The 16,567-nt window shown below is 42.2% G+C and overlaps 1 protein-coding gene across 1 annotated transcript in view; it reads right to left on the reverse strand.

Moving 5' to 3' along the window:
- BAZ1A (bromodomain adjacent to zinc finger domain 1A) overlaps nt 1–16,567 on the reverse strand; it is a 174,992-nt gene that overhangs the window by 157,026 nt on the left and 1,399 nt on the right. The window contains exons 3-8 of the mRNA XM_063793303.1: nt 16,256–16,399; nt 11,457–11,581; nt 10,370–10,806; nt 5,813–6,484; nt 3,476–3,605; nt 2,767–2,922 (exon numbers count right to left, since the gene is read on the reverse strand). The gene's annotated coding sequence lies outside the window, so the exon portion shown is untranslated. The remainder of the gene's footprint in view (nt 1–2,766; nt 2,923–3,475; nt 3,606–5,812; nt 6,485–10,369; nt 10,807–11,456; nt 11,582–16,255; nt 16,400–16,567) is intronic.

Here is a 16,567-nt window from a genome sequence, read left to right on the forward strand (position 1 = left end):
GGTACTCGGGAGGTGGAAGCAGGAGAACCACTTGAACTGGGGAGGCAGAGGTTGCAGTGAGCAAAGACTGTGCCACTGCACTCCAGCCTGGGCAACAAGAGCGAAACTCCGTCTAAAAAAAAAAGAAAAAAAAAAAAAAACCCAAGTGAAAAGGAGGCAAAGGACTTGAATAGACATTTCTCTTAAGATGATATAAAAATGGCCAATAAGCACATAAAAAGATATTCAACATTATTAATCATTAGAAAAATCCAACTTCAAAACCACAGTTGAATACTACTTCATACCTGCTAGATCAGCTGGGAAGAAAAACTCAGATAATAACAAGTGTTGGTAAAATTAGAGCTCTTGTATATTAACAGTGGAAGTGTAAAATGGTGCAGGTGCTTTGGAAAACAGTTTGGCACTTTCTCAAAATTTAACCCTTTTCCAGTTTAGATTTAAAAAAAACACAGCTTGATGCCAGCACTCATTTAATTTTACTTAAACATGTTCTTTGAGGCTGAAGAAAATCTGACTGATTTTCATGTGAAAATAAAATATAAAAACTGTTCTTGGAGTTATTTCTAAACAGAACTAACATCAGAATCGTCTGAACCATCAAAATCGTCTATTTCAGAAAAATCAGATCCATCAAATGAATCTTCAGCCAACAACTGTTTGAGAATGATGCTACGTTTTTTAGGATTTGACATTTTCAGTGATCAAGAATTACTATATTTTGTAAACGGAAATACAACTAAAAACAGAATACTATAAATAGAATAATGTTTTTTGTTTCCAAAGTCAATACACTAGAGCAATGCAAAAATAATAATAAATATTAATATGCTTACTAATGTATTAATAATACAACAATATTTTGTGGCAAGGTTATCTTGGAGTAAATGTTGCAGCTGCAAGCACCGCTGGCAGGTATTGTTGGGGCAAAGGCGAAAAGGGTTAAACAAAGTTATCATATGACTTAGCAATTCCACAATTCCACCTAAGAGTATTGAGAACATATGTCCACACAAAAACTTGTACCTGAATGTTCATAGCAACATTATTCGTTATAGTCAAAAAGTGGAAACAACCCAAATATCCGTCAACTAATGAATGGATAAACAAAATAGCATAACCACTCTGAGGTATATCCACACAACAGAATATTATTGCACAATAAAAAGGAATGAAGTGCTGATACGTACTACAGCATGGATGAGCCCTGAAAACATTATACTAAAAAAGAAATCCCATTCCAGTAGGTATAGCTAAAAATAAATAAATAAACAAAACATTATCTTTAATGAAAGAAGCCAGTCACAAAAGGTCACATGGTGTATGATTCAGTTTATATTAAATGTCCAGAATAGGAAACTCTGTAGAGGTGGAAAATAGATTAGCAGTTGTCAAGGGCTGTAGGGAGGGGGAATTGGTAGTGACTGCTAATGGATACAGGAGTGATGAGAATGTTCTGAAATTAAATGGTTAATAGTTGAATGAATTTATGAATATACTAAAAAACACTGCATTGTACACTTTAAAAGATACATTGTACACTTTAAAAGGTGAGTCTTATGGGATTTTATGAGATTTTATGAAATTTGAATCATATCTCAATTTTTTTAAAAGTGTTTATTGGATTTCTGAGACTCGGGTGTTGTTAGTGGCCTTGTAGAGGAATGTTAGTGGTCAAAGGCAGCTGGCAGTGGACCAAAGAATGAGTGGGAAGTGAAGACTAGTGAGTGTATACAATTCTTTCAAGAAGGTTAGGTGAGAAGAACAGGGCAGTAGCTGAGAGAGACAAAAGGTCAAAGAATATTCTGGTTTTGTTTGTGGTGCTGATGGCAGAAACTTAAGTAGGTTAAAATGCTAATGGAGGCTGGGCGTGGTGGCTCACTCCTATAATCCTAGCACTTTGGGAGGCCAAGGTGGTCAGATTGCTTGAACTCAGTAGTTCGAGATTAGCCTGGGCAACATGGTGAGACCCCTTCTCTACAAAATATACAAAAATTAGCTGGGCATGCTGGTGCCTGTTGTCCCAGCTACTTGAGGGGCTGAGGTGGGAGGATGGCTTGAGCTTGGGAGGTCGAGGATGCAGTGAGCTGTAATCACGCCACTGCCCTCCAGTGGACCTGTCTCAAAAAAAAAAAAAAAAAGATAGATCCAACTGAGAGGAAGTATACTGAGGAGGAGGATGATAAATAATAGAATAGAATAATTAAGATAGCACAAGGTGGTTAAAATGGAATTAAGAACACAGGTAACTGTTAAATAGGAAGAAAGGTGCTGACTGGGGGAAGTGAAATTACATATATTGAATTAGTTTAATTTGAGGAAGTTAAGACACGTTTTATCTGAGGACATCTGTTTTCAGGTCAGTTGATGAAAAGTAAGGAAGTGTAGGCGAAGGGTCAGAAATGTGGGAAGATTAGAAAATGTTGGATGTGCTGGCACGGTGTCTCATGCTTGTAATCCCAGCACTTTGGGAGGCTGAGGCAGGTGGATCACTTGAGCCCAGGAGTTTGAGATTTTATTTAAAAAAAAAAATCTATCTATCTATCTATAGAAATTGACACTTCTGGTCTTAAAGCTTGAAACTTACATTTATTTTATCTGAGTTACTTCCTCAGGAAAGGACCCCCAGACCTCTGGGAAAGTATCAAATAATTGAAACTCATTGGATCATCTCATCCAATGAGAGGCCAGGCCCCTCATTCATCATGATTGCTTCCTTAACCTTCCCCGAGTTCTTGTTTTCCTACACATTGTTATATTTCTTACCTGCTATATAAACTCCTAATTTTAGTCGGCAGGGGAGATGGATTTGAGACTGAACTCCCATCTCCTCCACTGCAGCACCTGGTCAAAGCCTTTTGCCTTGGCAATACCCGTTGTCTCAGTCATTGGCTTTCTGTGTAGCGAGCAGCAGGACCTAGACTGAACCCACAAAACCACAAATTTATACTATTGGGACAATAGTAACTCAATCTCTAGTCCCTGATGATTTGGGAGGTTTAGGGCATCTAATCTGATCAGTTGTTATCTAATGTATCATCGGGTCGTACTTAAATTCCAGAAAATGCCCAGGAAAGGATAATTCTAGTGAAACAAAAAACCCAGTTTGGTCCTGTTACTCCTTATGCTTATGCTAATTGGAATCCCCTGGTAGCACATACTATCTGAAACGTAGCAGAACTCCTAGGAGAATCTATAATACATTTACGGTTTTGGTGATAAGGAACCCCCACTCACTTGAGTCCCTTAGATCTGTGCTAATCCTACTCTACACCTCTGGAACAACCCAGGATTCCAAGGATAGACTGGTAGTTTCTCATTAGTTTAATGAAACTGTGGTTTGGACTACATGTGTCAGCTGCTTTCCACTAATATCTGAGTAGGGCTAAACCACAGGAAAATATTGTTTCAAGTATTAAAATAATATTTAAATAGGACAATAATAATTATTCTAGCCGGGCGTGGTGGTGCGCACCTATTAGTTCCAGCTACTCAGGAGACTAAGGTGGGAGGATCACTCAGCCCAGGAGTTCGAGGCTGCAGAGAGCTATGATCATTGTGTCACTGCCTTCCAGCCTGGGTGACACAGCAAAACCCGGTCTCTACTGTAAAAAAAAAAAAAAAAAAAAAAAGAATAATTAGTTTAATAGGATAGAACAAAAATAATTAAAATTTCTTGATTATTGTCCATCTTCTGTTAGGCTTACATTTATACATATCATATGTATATATATATGTACATATGATATGTATAAATGTAAGATATGCAGCACACCAACATGGCACACGTATACATATGTAACAAACCTGCACGTTGTGCACATGTACCCTAAAACTTAAAGTATCATAATAATAATAAATAATAAAAAAAGATATATAGATATATATCTCTCAATTTGTCTTTCTCCCTCTCCTTACCATGGTTTTTGTTTAAAACTATCTTTATTAACAACAATAATTATAAGTGCAGCATGCAATGCTTTCCAAAGCACTTACTCATCCATTATTTTACTGTATGTAAACTTCCGTCTCAGCTAGGTTGGAGATGCATTATTACCTCCAGGTTGCTGATGAAGAAACAATGATTAAGCAGTGATTAGTGACTTGTCCAAGATCATATAATTTGTTGGCAGGTGAGTTGTTTTTAGACTTCTGATATCTTTTGTTACTTCTTAACGTATACTTTCTATTCACTATAAGGTTAGTGAGAATTTTGATAAAGGTTCCTTTTTTTTACTAAAAAAATTTTTTTAGTCTGTATGCTGCTGAAGATAAAGGTTTCCTAGTAAAACTATTCTAAACTTGTTTTTTTTGTTTGCTAGAAAAATGGTTTCAATAGACTTCTTTTTTTTATGGAATCTCGCTCTGTCCCCCAGGCGGAATGCAGTGGTGCAATCTTGGCTCACTGCAACCTCCGCCTCCTGGGTTCAAGCAATTCTCCTGCCTCAGTCTCCTGAGTAGCTGGGATTACAAGCGTGTGCCACCACGCCTGGCTAATTTTTGTATTTTTAGTAGAGACTGGGTTTCACTATGTTGGTCAGGCTGGTCTTGAACTCCTGACCTCGTGATCCACCTGCTTTGGCTTCCCAAAGTGCTGAGATTACAGGCGTGAGCCACTGTGCCCAGCCTAGACTTCTTTTTTAAAAAATGTATGTTGAACATTCAACAAAGGAAAAATGACCATGATTCGTAAAATACTGATATTTAATACTTCTCAACTTTCCAAAACAATGATAGTGATGATATATTTTAATCACATAAGGGGCAATAATTTTAATATGTCTTTACCACTTTATTTTATTTATTTTTGAGACAGGGTCTCATACTCTGTTGCCCAGGCTGGAGTGCAGTGTTTCGATCAGGTCTCACTGCAGCCTTGACCTCCCTGGGCTCAGGTGATTCTCCCACCTCAGCCTACCGAGTAGCTGGAACCACAGGCTCACACCACCACACTTGGCTAATTTTTAAATTTTTTGTAGAGACAGGGTTTTGTCATGTTTGCCCACCCTGATCTCAAACTTCTGAGCTCAAGCAGTCCTCCCTCCTCGGCCTCAAAAAGTGCTGGGATTACAGGTGTGAGCCATCGTGCCCAGCTATTTTATTTTTCAGATAGGGTCTCACTCTGTCACCCAGACTGGAGTGCAGTGTCGCCATCACAGCTCACTGCAGCCTCGACCTCCCCAGGCTCAGGTGATCCTCCCACTTCAGTCTTCCAAGTAGCTGTGCCACCACATCTGGCTAATTTTTTGTATTTTTTGTAGAGATGGGGTTTCGCCACGTGGTGGTCTCAAACTCCTGGCCTCATGTGATCTGCCTGCCTTGGCTTACCAAAATGTTGGGATTACAGGCGTGACCACTGTGTCCTGCCACCACCTTATTTAGTGCTAACTAAACAACTTTCCCTTTGCCAAATGTGATAATAATTTCTTAATTTCTTGTAGAATTACTGATCAGGGTCAACATTCTTTTTTTTTTTTTTTTTTTGAGACAGAGTTTCGCTCTTGTTGCCCAGGAGGGAGTGCAATGGCACGATCTCGGCTCACTGCGATTTCTGCCTCCCAGGTTCAAGCAATTCTCCTGCTTCAGCCTCCCAAGTAGCCGGGATTACAGGTGCCCACCACCATGCCCAGCTAATTTTTGTATATTTAGTAGAGATGGGGTTTCGCCATGCTGGCCAGGCTGGTCTCAAACTCCTGACCTCAGGTGATCCACCTGCCTTGGCTTCTCAAAGTGCTGGGATTACAGGTGTGAGCCACCACACCTGGCCAGGGTCAACGTTCTGAAATAACCTGCAGCATTAGCCAGTACTCACCAAGATCAAATAATCAGCTTTGCTAATTTGTTGTTGTTGTTGTTGTTTGAGATGGAGTCTCGCTCTGTTGCCCAGGCTGGAGTGCAATGGTGAGATCTCGGCTCACTGCAACCTCTGCCTCCTGGGTTCAAGTGATTCTTCCGCCTCAGCCTCCCGAGTAGCTGGGATTACAGGCACTCACCATCATGCCCGGCTAATTTTTGTATTTTTGCATAGATGGGGTTTCACCATGTTGGCCAGGCTGGTCTTGAACTCTTGACTTCAGGTGATCCACCCACCTTGGCCACCCAAAGTGCTGGGATTACAGGCTTGAACCACCGCGCTCGGCCCACTTTGCTAATTCTTAAAACATTTAAAGCTAAACTTCAAGGAGTGTGAAAAGGTGGTTAGGGTATCCATAAACAATTGGGTGCTGGGGCACATCTGACCCTGGGGAGGAATTAAGTGGCTCAGTGGTCCTGTGGCTGAGAGGCATGGCCAGCAGGGACTCTGACAGTCACCTTTTTTCTTCCTTCAATGAATCTCCAGGTTAGAAGGTGAAGGAAGTTATTTGCAGCATCATTGGCAATTTCTTTTCCACTTCCACCTGCAACAGCCAAGGCACAGGACACTGAAGAAAAGGAGCAAAGAGGCCTGATTCTTCTGGCGAATCAGTTGGAAGAAGAATCACATCTAAAGTAGAGAAGATATCCACTGTTTACACACACACACAAACACACAACTCTTTAACTAAATTCACATTTGTATCTGGTGTTTCCATGCGATAGTGGCTTAACTGATAATTCTGTAACACAAACATGGAGGTCATAGAGGCTTTCAATAATAGAGCTAAGGACTCATATTTCCTATGCTTTTAAAATTATCTTTTTAGGCTGGGCACAGTGGCTCACGCCTGTAATCCCAGCACTTTGGGAGGCTGAGGTGAGTGGATTGCTTGAGCTCAAGAGTTTGAGACCAGCCTAGCCAACATGGTGAAACCCATTCTCTAACAAAAATGCAAAAATTTAGCCAGGCAGGGTGGTGCGGGCCTGTAGTTCCAGCTACTTGGGTCAGGGAGGTGGGTTGGGGTAAAAAGGCAAGAGGATCACTTGAACCCAGGAGGCTGAGGCTGCAGTGAGTCGAGATCATGCCACTGTACACCAGCCTGGGTGACAAAATGAGACCTTGCTTTAAAAAAAAAAATACACTTTGGGAGGCCAAGGCGGGTGGATCACTTGAGGTCAGGAGTTTGAGACCAGCCTGGCCAACATGGTGAAACCCCATCTCTACTAAAAATACAAAAATTAGCTAGGTGTGGTGGCAGTGCCTGTAATCCCAGATACTTGGGAGGCTGAGGCAGGAGAATCGCTTGAACCGGGAGGCAGAGGTTGCAGTGACCCAAGATTGTGCCACTGCACTCCAGCCTGGGTGACAGAATGAGACTCTGTCTAAATAATAATAATAATAATAATAATGCAAATAATAATATAATAAAATTATATATATATATATTTTAAATTCTCGGCATGGTGGCTTGCACCTGTAATCCTAGCACTTTGAGAGGCCAAGACAGGAAGATCACCTGAGCCCAGGAGTTCAAGACCAGCCTGGGCAACATAGTGTGACCTCCTCTCTACAAAAAATTTTCAAAAATAGCCGGGCTTGGTGGCATGCACCTATGGTCCCAGCTACTTGGGAGGCTCAAGTGGGAGGATCACTGCAGCCCAGGAGGCTGTAGTGAGCCATGATTGTGCCACTGCACTCCAGCCTTGGGTGACAAAGAGACCCTGTTTCACTAAAAAATTTTTTTTCAATTTATTTTTTAAAATTGTGGTAAAATATACATAACATTAAAATTTACCAGATGCAGCGAGGGTAGATATCGTAAGTCATAAGCAGTACTGAGAAGTAGTCTGACAGTAATTGAAAATGAAAGAGCAGAAAAGAACCTCAAAAGATTATTATGCCTAAAAATCTGCTACCAGATTGGTTAAAATTATATAAGACATATGTGCCTCTTGAAGATTCCTAAAAATGAAATTTACAAGCCTATCTAGTGAAGTTCTTCTATGCATTTAACTGTGTCCTATGTACTAGGTGAGGCAGCATGATGTAATGGGAAAAGTCCAGGACTTGGAATCAGGGCAAGTGTAATTGTCTCCTGGTTCTGCCTGTTTTTAAGTGGGTGAACATAGACAAGTTACCTAACCTTTTGCACTCATTATGTCCCCCCATGGTTTTTTTTTTTTTTGAGATGGAGTTTCACTCTTGTTGCCCAGGCTGCAGTGAGTGCAATGGCGTGGTCTCAGCTCACAGCAAACTCTGCCTCCCGGGTTCAAGTGATTCTCCTGCCTCAGCCTACTGAGTAGCTGGGATTACAGGCGCACGCCACCACGCCCAGCTAATTTTTGTATTTTTAGTAGAGACAGGGTTTTGCCATGTTGGCCAGGCTGGTCTCAAACTCCTGACCTTAGGTGATCTGCCCGCCTGGGCTTCCCAAAGTGCTGGGATTACACGAGTGAGCCACTGTGCCCAGCTGTAATTTCCTCATTTTAAAAATAGGAACAATAAGAGCACCAACATTAGAATACTGTTACAAGGAACAAATGAGGTGGAGTGTAAGAAAAGTATATTGTGAAGTGCTATGTAAATGTTATTTTTCAACAAAGTTATGGTTTGTATACATCTTCCACAGAAGGTTATCCCTTTTATGGCCATTGACCATTTCTTTCTATAATTTTTTTTCCATTTTTTATCTTTGTAATCAACATTGACACTTTTTCTTCTCTCTACATACATTGTATTGGTCATTGGACAGCACTTTCTTTTTTTTTTTGATACAGAGTCTCACTGTGTCACCTAGGCTGGCATGCAGTGACACAGTCTCCGCTCACTGCAGCCTCTGCCTCCCAGGTACACACAATTCTCCTGCCTCAGCCTCCCAGGTAGCTGGGATTACAGGGGCCCACCACCACATCCGGCTAATTTTTGTATTTTTAGTAGAGATAGGGTTTCACCATGTTGGCCAGGCTGATCTTGAACCCCTGACTTCAGGTGATCTGCCTGTCTCAGCCTCCCAAAGTATTAGGATTACAGGTGTGAGCCACCATGCCCTGCCTAGACACCACTTTAAAATGGCTGTTTCATGTTACAGATTTAACTTGGGGGAGGCCAGCCTAATGAAAATTTATTATTTTCTGTGAGTCACTGTATTTATAACTCAGGTACTGGCTACCGAGTGAATGGTGGTGCCTGGTTTATGGTTTTGTGGGCTTACTGTCTAGTCTATTATCTGATTTGGGTAAGAGAATATAGATTTGCCCATAACTTAGCCAAATTTTAAAAAGCATATCTATTTATTAGAAAGAAAAAGTATTAAAGTATGACCTATCAAGCTATTAATGGCAAATGTTTGTAACAAACTATAGAAATGATCCCTGAAAGTACAGTCTTAATGGCATATTTTTGCACATCATATTCAATAAGATTTAGAGAAGCACAAATATATATAAGGCCCCTCTCCCTTGCTCAATTTCAACACCGGTTTTTTTTTGTTTTTTTTTTTTTTTTTTGGATTCACTAAAGGGGAAAATGGTGGGGTGGTCAGTCAGTGCTAAGAAGGTAGGTAGTTAATGATGGTTATGCTAATTTAGAATGAAAAACTTTCGTTCTAGATAGGACAGTGAATCCAATATCTCTTTTTTTTCCTCCCTAGAGACAGGTTCTCACTCTATTGGAGTGCAATAGTGTGATCATAGCTCACTGCAGCCTTGAACTCCTGGGCTCAAGCAATCATCCCACCTCAGCTTCCTAAGTAGTGGGCATGCTGGCATAAGCATGGTGGTGTGCACCTGTATTTTTTGTAGAAAGGGGGTCTTGCTGTGTTGTCCAGGCTGGTCTTGAACTCCTAGCCTCAAGAGATCCTCCTAAAGTGCTGGGATTTCAAGCAAGGACATCCATGCCTGGCCTCAATACCTTTTAATAACAACTTGCTAGAATCACAGAAGTTCTTCTGGGAGCTTAAGTCAGAACTGGAACATTGCTCTGTTAGAATGAGTGAGCAGTAGGCTGGGTGCGGTGGCTCACACCTGTAATCCCAGCACTTTGGGAGGCCGAGGCAGGCAGATCACGAGGTCAGCAGATCGAGACCATCCTGGCTAACACAGTGAAACCCCGTCTCTACTAAAAATACAAAAAAATTAGCCGGGCGTGCGCCTGTAGTTCCAGCTACTCGGGAGGCTGAGGCAGGAGAATGGCGTGAACCCGGGAGGCGGAGCTTGCAGTGAGCCAAGATCGCGCCACTGCACTCCAGCCTGGGCAACAGAGCGAGACTCCGTCTCCAAAAAAAAAAGAAAAAGAATGAGTGAGCAGTAAAGTCAATAGAGAGCTACCAGAGTGTGCACTCCTGAAAGTCCTGAAGAATAGGTGAGTCCAGTTGCCAACACAGAGAAGATAGGGTAGGAACCAAAAAGGGGTTGTGGTGTGCTGAGAATCAGTCACTGGGATGTCAGTAAGAACATTCACATCAAATCAGGGCCAAGTGAGCCAGAAATTAAGAGACCAAAAAAGATGCCTTACCAGGTCAAAAATTGGAGACTAAGATGAGTCACGCTGCCACGGAGAAAAGAGTGTATCCTTGGGTTAAATAGTGTATACAAACAAATGCTTCCTGGAAACTAGACTCTCCCTTTGGGTTAATGATCAAGAGTTTTCCATAATCATTGTCTTTTTTAAAAATCAGGTATTTATTGAGCATATGTTGCATGCCCTCAACATTTTAAGAACTGTACTTGGACGTGCACGCACCCTGTCCCTCAACCACCGCTGCCGCCTCCTTCTTCTGTCACTCCTGGTGCTGCACTGTGTTCGTTCAGTGAGAAGCTGGTACCTCTTTTGTGAAGCGGCAGCTGAGAAGACTCTGGCATTTGCCATGGCTGAGGAAAAGCCCAAGGCATTGTCAATGGGGCAGATCAGATTCCGATTTGACAGTCAGCCAATCAATGAAACAGACACACCTGCACAGGTGGAAATGGAGGATATAGATATAATTGATGTGTTCTACCAGCAGATAGGAGGTGTCTACTGAAAAGGGAAGCTGCTTCTTTACTCCAGTTCCCATTTTTTTATTGTACATAAAGTAACTGGTATATGTGGACACACATATTGCATTTTTTTTTTTTTTTGAGGCTGAGTCTTGCTCTGTCACCCAGGCTGGAGTGCAGTGGCGCGATCTCGGCTCACTGCAACCTCCACCTCCCAGGTTCAAGCAATTCTCCTGTCTCAGCCTCCTGAGTAGCTAGGACTACAGGCACCCACCACGCCCGGCTAATTTTTGTATATTTAGTAGAGACGGGGTTTCACCATATTGGCCAGGCTGGTCTCGAACTCCTGTCCTCAGGTGATCCACCCACCTCAGCCTCCCAAAGTGCTGGGATTACAGGAGTGAGCCACCGCGCCCAACCCATATTGCATTTTTTAAACTAAATAGCAATGGTACGTTTTGACTGACATCAAGTGGAGATGGAATGGGAAAAAATACTGATTCTGTGAAAATACCCCCTTTCTCCATTAGTGGCATGCTCATTCAGCTCTTATCTTTATATTCCAGTAAGTTATTTTGCTCTTACTATTTTAACAAAACAACAAGATAAAAATCCTTGCATACCTTGTTCAGTTGGAGAATTTTAATGTTTTTCATTTATCCTTGTTAAACCAATGATAATTTTATAACTTTTTTGTATGCAGCTGTTACACGTAGGGCAATCTCTCTGTAAGTAGGGATAAATTACTCTGAAAAAAAAAAAAAAGAATCCTAGATAGTTTTCCCTTCAAGTGTCTTGTTTAAATAAACTTCTTGTTTAAAATGAAAAGATCTTTACTTGTATTATCTTTTAATCTTTACAACAACTCTATGCAGTAGATACTTTATCTTCATTTTGTTTATTTATTTATTTTTTTGAGACGGAGTCTCACTCTGTCACCCAGGCTGGAGTGCAGTGGCACGATCTCAGCTCACTGCAAGCTCCACCTTCCGGGTTCACGCCATTCTCCTGCCTCAGCCTCCCGTGTAGCTGGGACTACCGGAGCCCGTCACCACGCCCGGCTAATTTTTTTTATTTTTTAGTAGAGATGGGGTTTCACCGTGTTAGCCAGGATGGTCTCAATCTCCCGACCTCATGATCCACCCGCCTCGGCCTCCCAAAGTGCTGGGATTACAGGCGTGAGCCACCATGCGTAGCCTATCTTCATCTTAGAGATGAAGAAACGGAGGTAAAGGAGGATAACAAGATTTTCCAAAGTTATTCATCCAACAAATATTAGAGCTATGACCCCAACCCAAACTACCTAACTCTAGTGCTTGCACTCTAAACCACAATGGTATGTGGTTCCCTGTAGTTTTAATTCACATTTATTATTTATCACTTCACTGGGCTCAGCCTACTCTTGAAAGAGATGGCTGAAGACATGCATCTCATGTCCAGATATTATAAGCATCATTTTTCTTGTTAAGAACATAGTATTTGGGCCGGGTGCAGTGGCTCATGCCTGTAATCCCAACACTTTGGGAGGCCGAGGCCAGTGGATTACTTTAGCCCAGTAGTTTGAAACCACTCTGGACAACATAGGGAGACCCTGTCTCTATAAGAAAATTTAAAAATTAGCTGGGTGTGGTGGCACACTTGTGGTCCCAGCTGCTCAGGGGGTAGAGGGGAGGATCACTTGAGCCCAGGAGGTTGAGGCTACAGTGAGCCATGATCACACCACTGCACTCCAGCATGGGCAACAGAGCGAGACTCTGTCTCAAAAAGATAGTATAAATAATAAGAATTAAAAAGAACATAATATTTAATAAAATTTTGAAAAAGGACAACTTAAGGAAAAAAAATCTTTTTTTTTTTTTTGAGACGGAGTCTCGCTCTGTCGCCCAGGCTGGAGTGCAGTGGTGTGATCTCGGCTCACTGCAAGCTCCGCCTCCCAGGTTCATGGCATTCTCCTGCCTCAGCCTCCGAAGTAGGTGGGACTACAGGCGCCCACCACCATGCCCAGTCAATTTTTGTATTTTTAGTAGAGACGGGTTTTCACCATGTTAGCCAGGATGGTCTCGATCTCCTGACCTTGTGATCAGCCCGCCTCGGCTTCCCAAAATGCTGGGATTACAGGCGTGAGCCACCGCGCCTGGCGAGGAAAAAAAATCTTTAACTTTATCCCATTTGGAGTTTAAAAGCCTCTATGTAGTTTGCTGCACAAAAGCACTTGCAATTTTGTCATCAGAATTCTTCATGGCCAATTTTGCTCAATTTTGGATCTGTTTTTTGTAGAAAATAAGTTGGCTTTGTTTTTCCTCCTTGAAGGAAAGACCACATTACCCCTTTGCATTCTAAACTCTCAATCCCTGCATCTTTCTTCCTGGAGGCATATTGAATTTAAAACTATTTCAGGATGTCCAAATAAAAATGTCTGCTAATTAGTTATGTGGGATTAGAGCTCAAGAGAGATTAGGGGAAGAGATATGATTTGGGGTGTTATTTATAGAGAAGCTAGAGTTGAAGTTATGGGAAGTAATTAAGATCTCCACAGAAAAATATTCAAAAAAATGAAAAAAGAGGGCTCCATCTAGGCAGAAAAGACTCAAAATGGGTTTCACCAAAATCAAGGTGCTGGCGGGCTGTATTCCCCCACAGAGGCTCTGGAGTAGAATTCATTTCCTTGCCTCTTCTGGCTTCTAGAGGCTGCCTGAATTCCTTGGCTTACGGCCCCTTCTTCTACCTTTGAAGCCAGCGGCATAGCATCTGCTATGGTTTGAATGTTTGTCACTTCCCAAAACTCATGTTGAAATTTAATTACCATTCTAACAGTATTAAAAGGTGGGATGATGATTAGGCTCTACCTTCATAAATGGATTAATGTTGGCTAGGTGCGGTGGCTCACGCCTGTAATCCCAGCACTTTGGGAGGCTGCGTCCGGCAGATCACTTGAAGTCAGGAGTTTGAGACCAGCTTGGCCAACATGGTGAAACTTCATCTCTACTAAAAATACAAAAATTAGCCAGGCATGGTGGTGGGCTCCTGTAATTCCAGCTACTTGGGAGGCTGAGGCAGGAGAATTGGTTGAACCTGGGAGGCGGAGGTTGCAGTGAGCCAAGATTGCACCACTGCACTCCAGCCTGGGTGACAGAGCTAGACTCTGTCTCGAAAAAAAAAAAAATGCAGCCTACAATCCTAATGGCTAGAATGTACTTATATTCAGATAAACTTTGTCTACACGGGAGTTTCTGAACATTGATCCAGAGGCTTTGTCCTCTGAAGTCACAAATAGTAAATTTGGTATTTGCCACATAACTCTCCTTCAGACTTTGGAAGACATATTGACCCCATCTCCTCTGGCTTTTCTTCTGTGGAGAAAACTATTTCTTTAGCAATTTCATAGGACATAGTTCCAAAGTCCTATTATCCTGGTTAGTCTTCTATGGATATTGATATAGTTTAGATGTTTGTCAAATCTCATGTTGAAATGTGACTTCCAGTGTTGGAGATGGGCCTGGTGGGAGGTGTTTGGGTCATGGGAGTGGAACCCTCATGCATGGATTGGTGCCCTCCTCCTGGTCATGAGTGAGTTCTCTGAGTTCACACAAGATTTGATTGTTTTTAAAAGAGTCTGGGGCCAGGCGCGGTGGCTCACGCCTGTAATCCCAGCACTTTGGGGGACCGAGGCAGGTGGATCACTTGAGGTCAGGAGTTTGAGACCAGCCTGACCAACATGGTGAAACCCCATCTCTACTAAAAATACAAAAAAATTAGCCGGGCATAGCGGTGGGTGCCTGTAATCCCAGCTACTCAGGAGGCTGAGGCAGGAGAATCGCTTGAACGTGGGAGGCAGTGAGCTGAGATCGTGCCACTGCACTCCAGCCTGGGCAACAGAGCAAGACTCGCCTCCTTCTCTCTCCACCTCCTTCCGGAACCTCCTCCTTCTCGCTCTCTTTCTTGTTCCCTCTCTTGCTATGTAGCATGCTGGCTCCCCTTGGCATTATGAGCCATGACTGTAAGCTTCCTGAAGCACTCAGTAGAAACAGGTGCTGGCACCATGCTTCCTGTACAGCCTGCAGAACCCATGAGCCAAAATAAATCTCATTTCTTTATAAATTAAAATTACCCAAGGCCGGGCGCGGTGGCTCACACCTGTAATTCCAGCACTTTGGGAGGTCAAGGTGGGCAGACCATAAGGTCAGGAGTTCAAGACCAGCCTGGCCAACATGGTGAAACCCCGTTTCTACTAAAAATACAAAAATTAGCCAGGTGTGGTGGCGGGCACCTGTAATCCCAGCTACTTGGGAGGCTGAGGCAGGAGAATCGCTTGAACCCTGGAAGGGGAGGCTGCAGTGAGCCAAGATCATGCCACTACACTCCAGCCTGGGCGACAAGAGCAAGACTCTATCTCAAATAAATAAATAAATAAATAAATAAATAAATAAATAAATAAATAAAATAAAGTTATCCCAGCCTCAGGTCTTTCTTTTCTTTCTTTCCTTCCTTCCTTCCTTCTCTTTCTTCCTCTCTCTCTCTGTTCCTTTTTTTGAGATGGAGTTTCGCTCTTGTTACCCAGGCTGGATTGCAATGGCGTGATCTCGGCTCACCGTAACCTCTGCCTCCCGGGTTCAAGAGATTCTCCTGCTTCAGCCTCCCGAGTAGTTGGGACTACAGGCATGCACCACCACGTCCAGCTAATTTTCTATTTTTAGTAGAGATAGGGTTTCTCTATGTTGGTCAGGCTGGTCTCGAACGCCTGACCTCAGGTGATCCACCTGCCTCATCCTCCCAAAGTGCTGGGATTACAGACATGGGCCATGGTGCCTGGCCAGGTATTCCTTTATAGCAAGGCAAATGGATTAACACAGACACCTTTGGCTTACGAATGTTTCTTTGAAATTATAGTGTGGTCTGACCAAGCAAGAATAGATAGGGACAATGTTCATTTGGTTCAGTTTTAATTAATGAAGCCTAAAATTATAGTCAGCTATAATTCCTGCCTTTCCACATACTGCTGAAGGACATATTTACCTGAAATATACTGTACCAATTGTTTGTTTGCTTTTTTAGAGACGGTTTTGCTCTGCCATCCAGACTGGATTGCAGTGGTGTGATCATGGCTCACTGCAGCCTCCAACTCCTGTGCTCAAGGATCCTCCCACTTTGGCCTCCCAAAGTGCTGGGACTACAGGTGTGAGCTACTGTGCCTGACCTGTACTATTAATTTTCTAACTTACATACTGAATTTTACAATTAGGCTTACCTAATAATTCTTTAATGTCAATGAATACATTAGTAATCCTTAACAACTACATGTAATCTACAAATTTAATTTTATGTGATTTTCCATCCAAATAATTACTAAAAATGTTAAATGTAATAGAGCCCATGATGGAACCTTGCAATGTAACCAAAAGCCTCAGTCCAAGGGAACATTTACCTGCTTTTGTGGGTCGAAGTCATTCAAGCAAGGTCTAACTGCATCATAATCTGCTCCACAGTTTTTCATTTGGTCCACAAGTAGTTTCATGTTTTACACATTCTTTGTATAGCATTTTCCAGACTACGAATATGCTAATCTTATCTGAAAAATAAAGTTAGTGTGGCTTAACCTGTTTTTGGTAAACTTAGGCTGGCTCTAAATGATCATGTCTTTTCCTTAAGTACTCTCAAATCACCTATGAAAATCCATTCTAGACTTGTTCCTGGCATTAATGTTAAGTTTGCCAGAATATGTCTTCCTTCCTTGTCA

This window comes from Pan troglodytes, chromosome 15 (assembly GCF_028858775.2).
Source record: "Pan troglodytes isolate AG18354 chromosome 15, NHGRI_mPanTro3-v2.0_pri, whole genome shotgun sequence".
In the NCBI taxonomy this organism is placed as follows: domain Eukaryota; kingdom Metazoa; phylum Chordata; class Mammalia; order Primates; family Hominidae; genus Pan; species Pan troglodytes.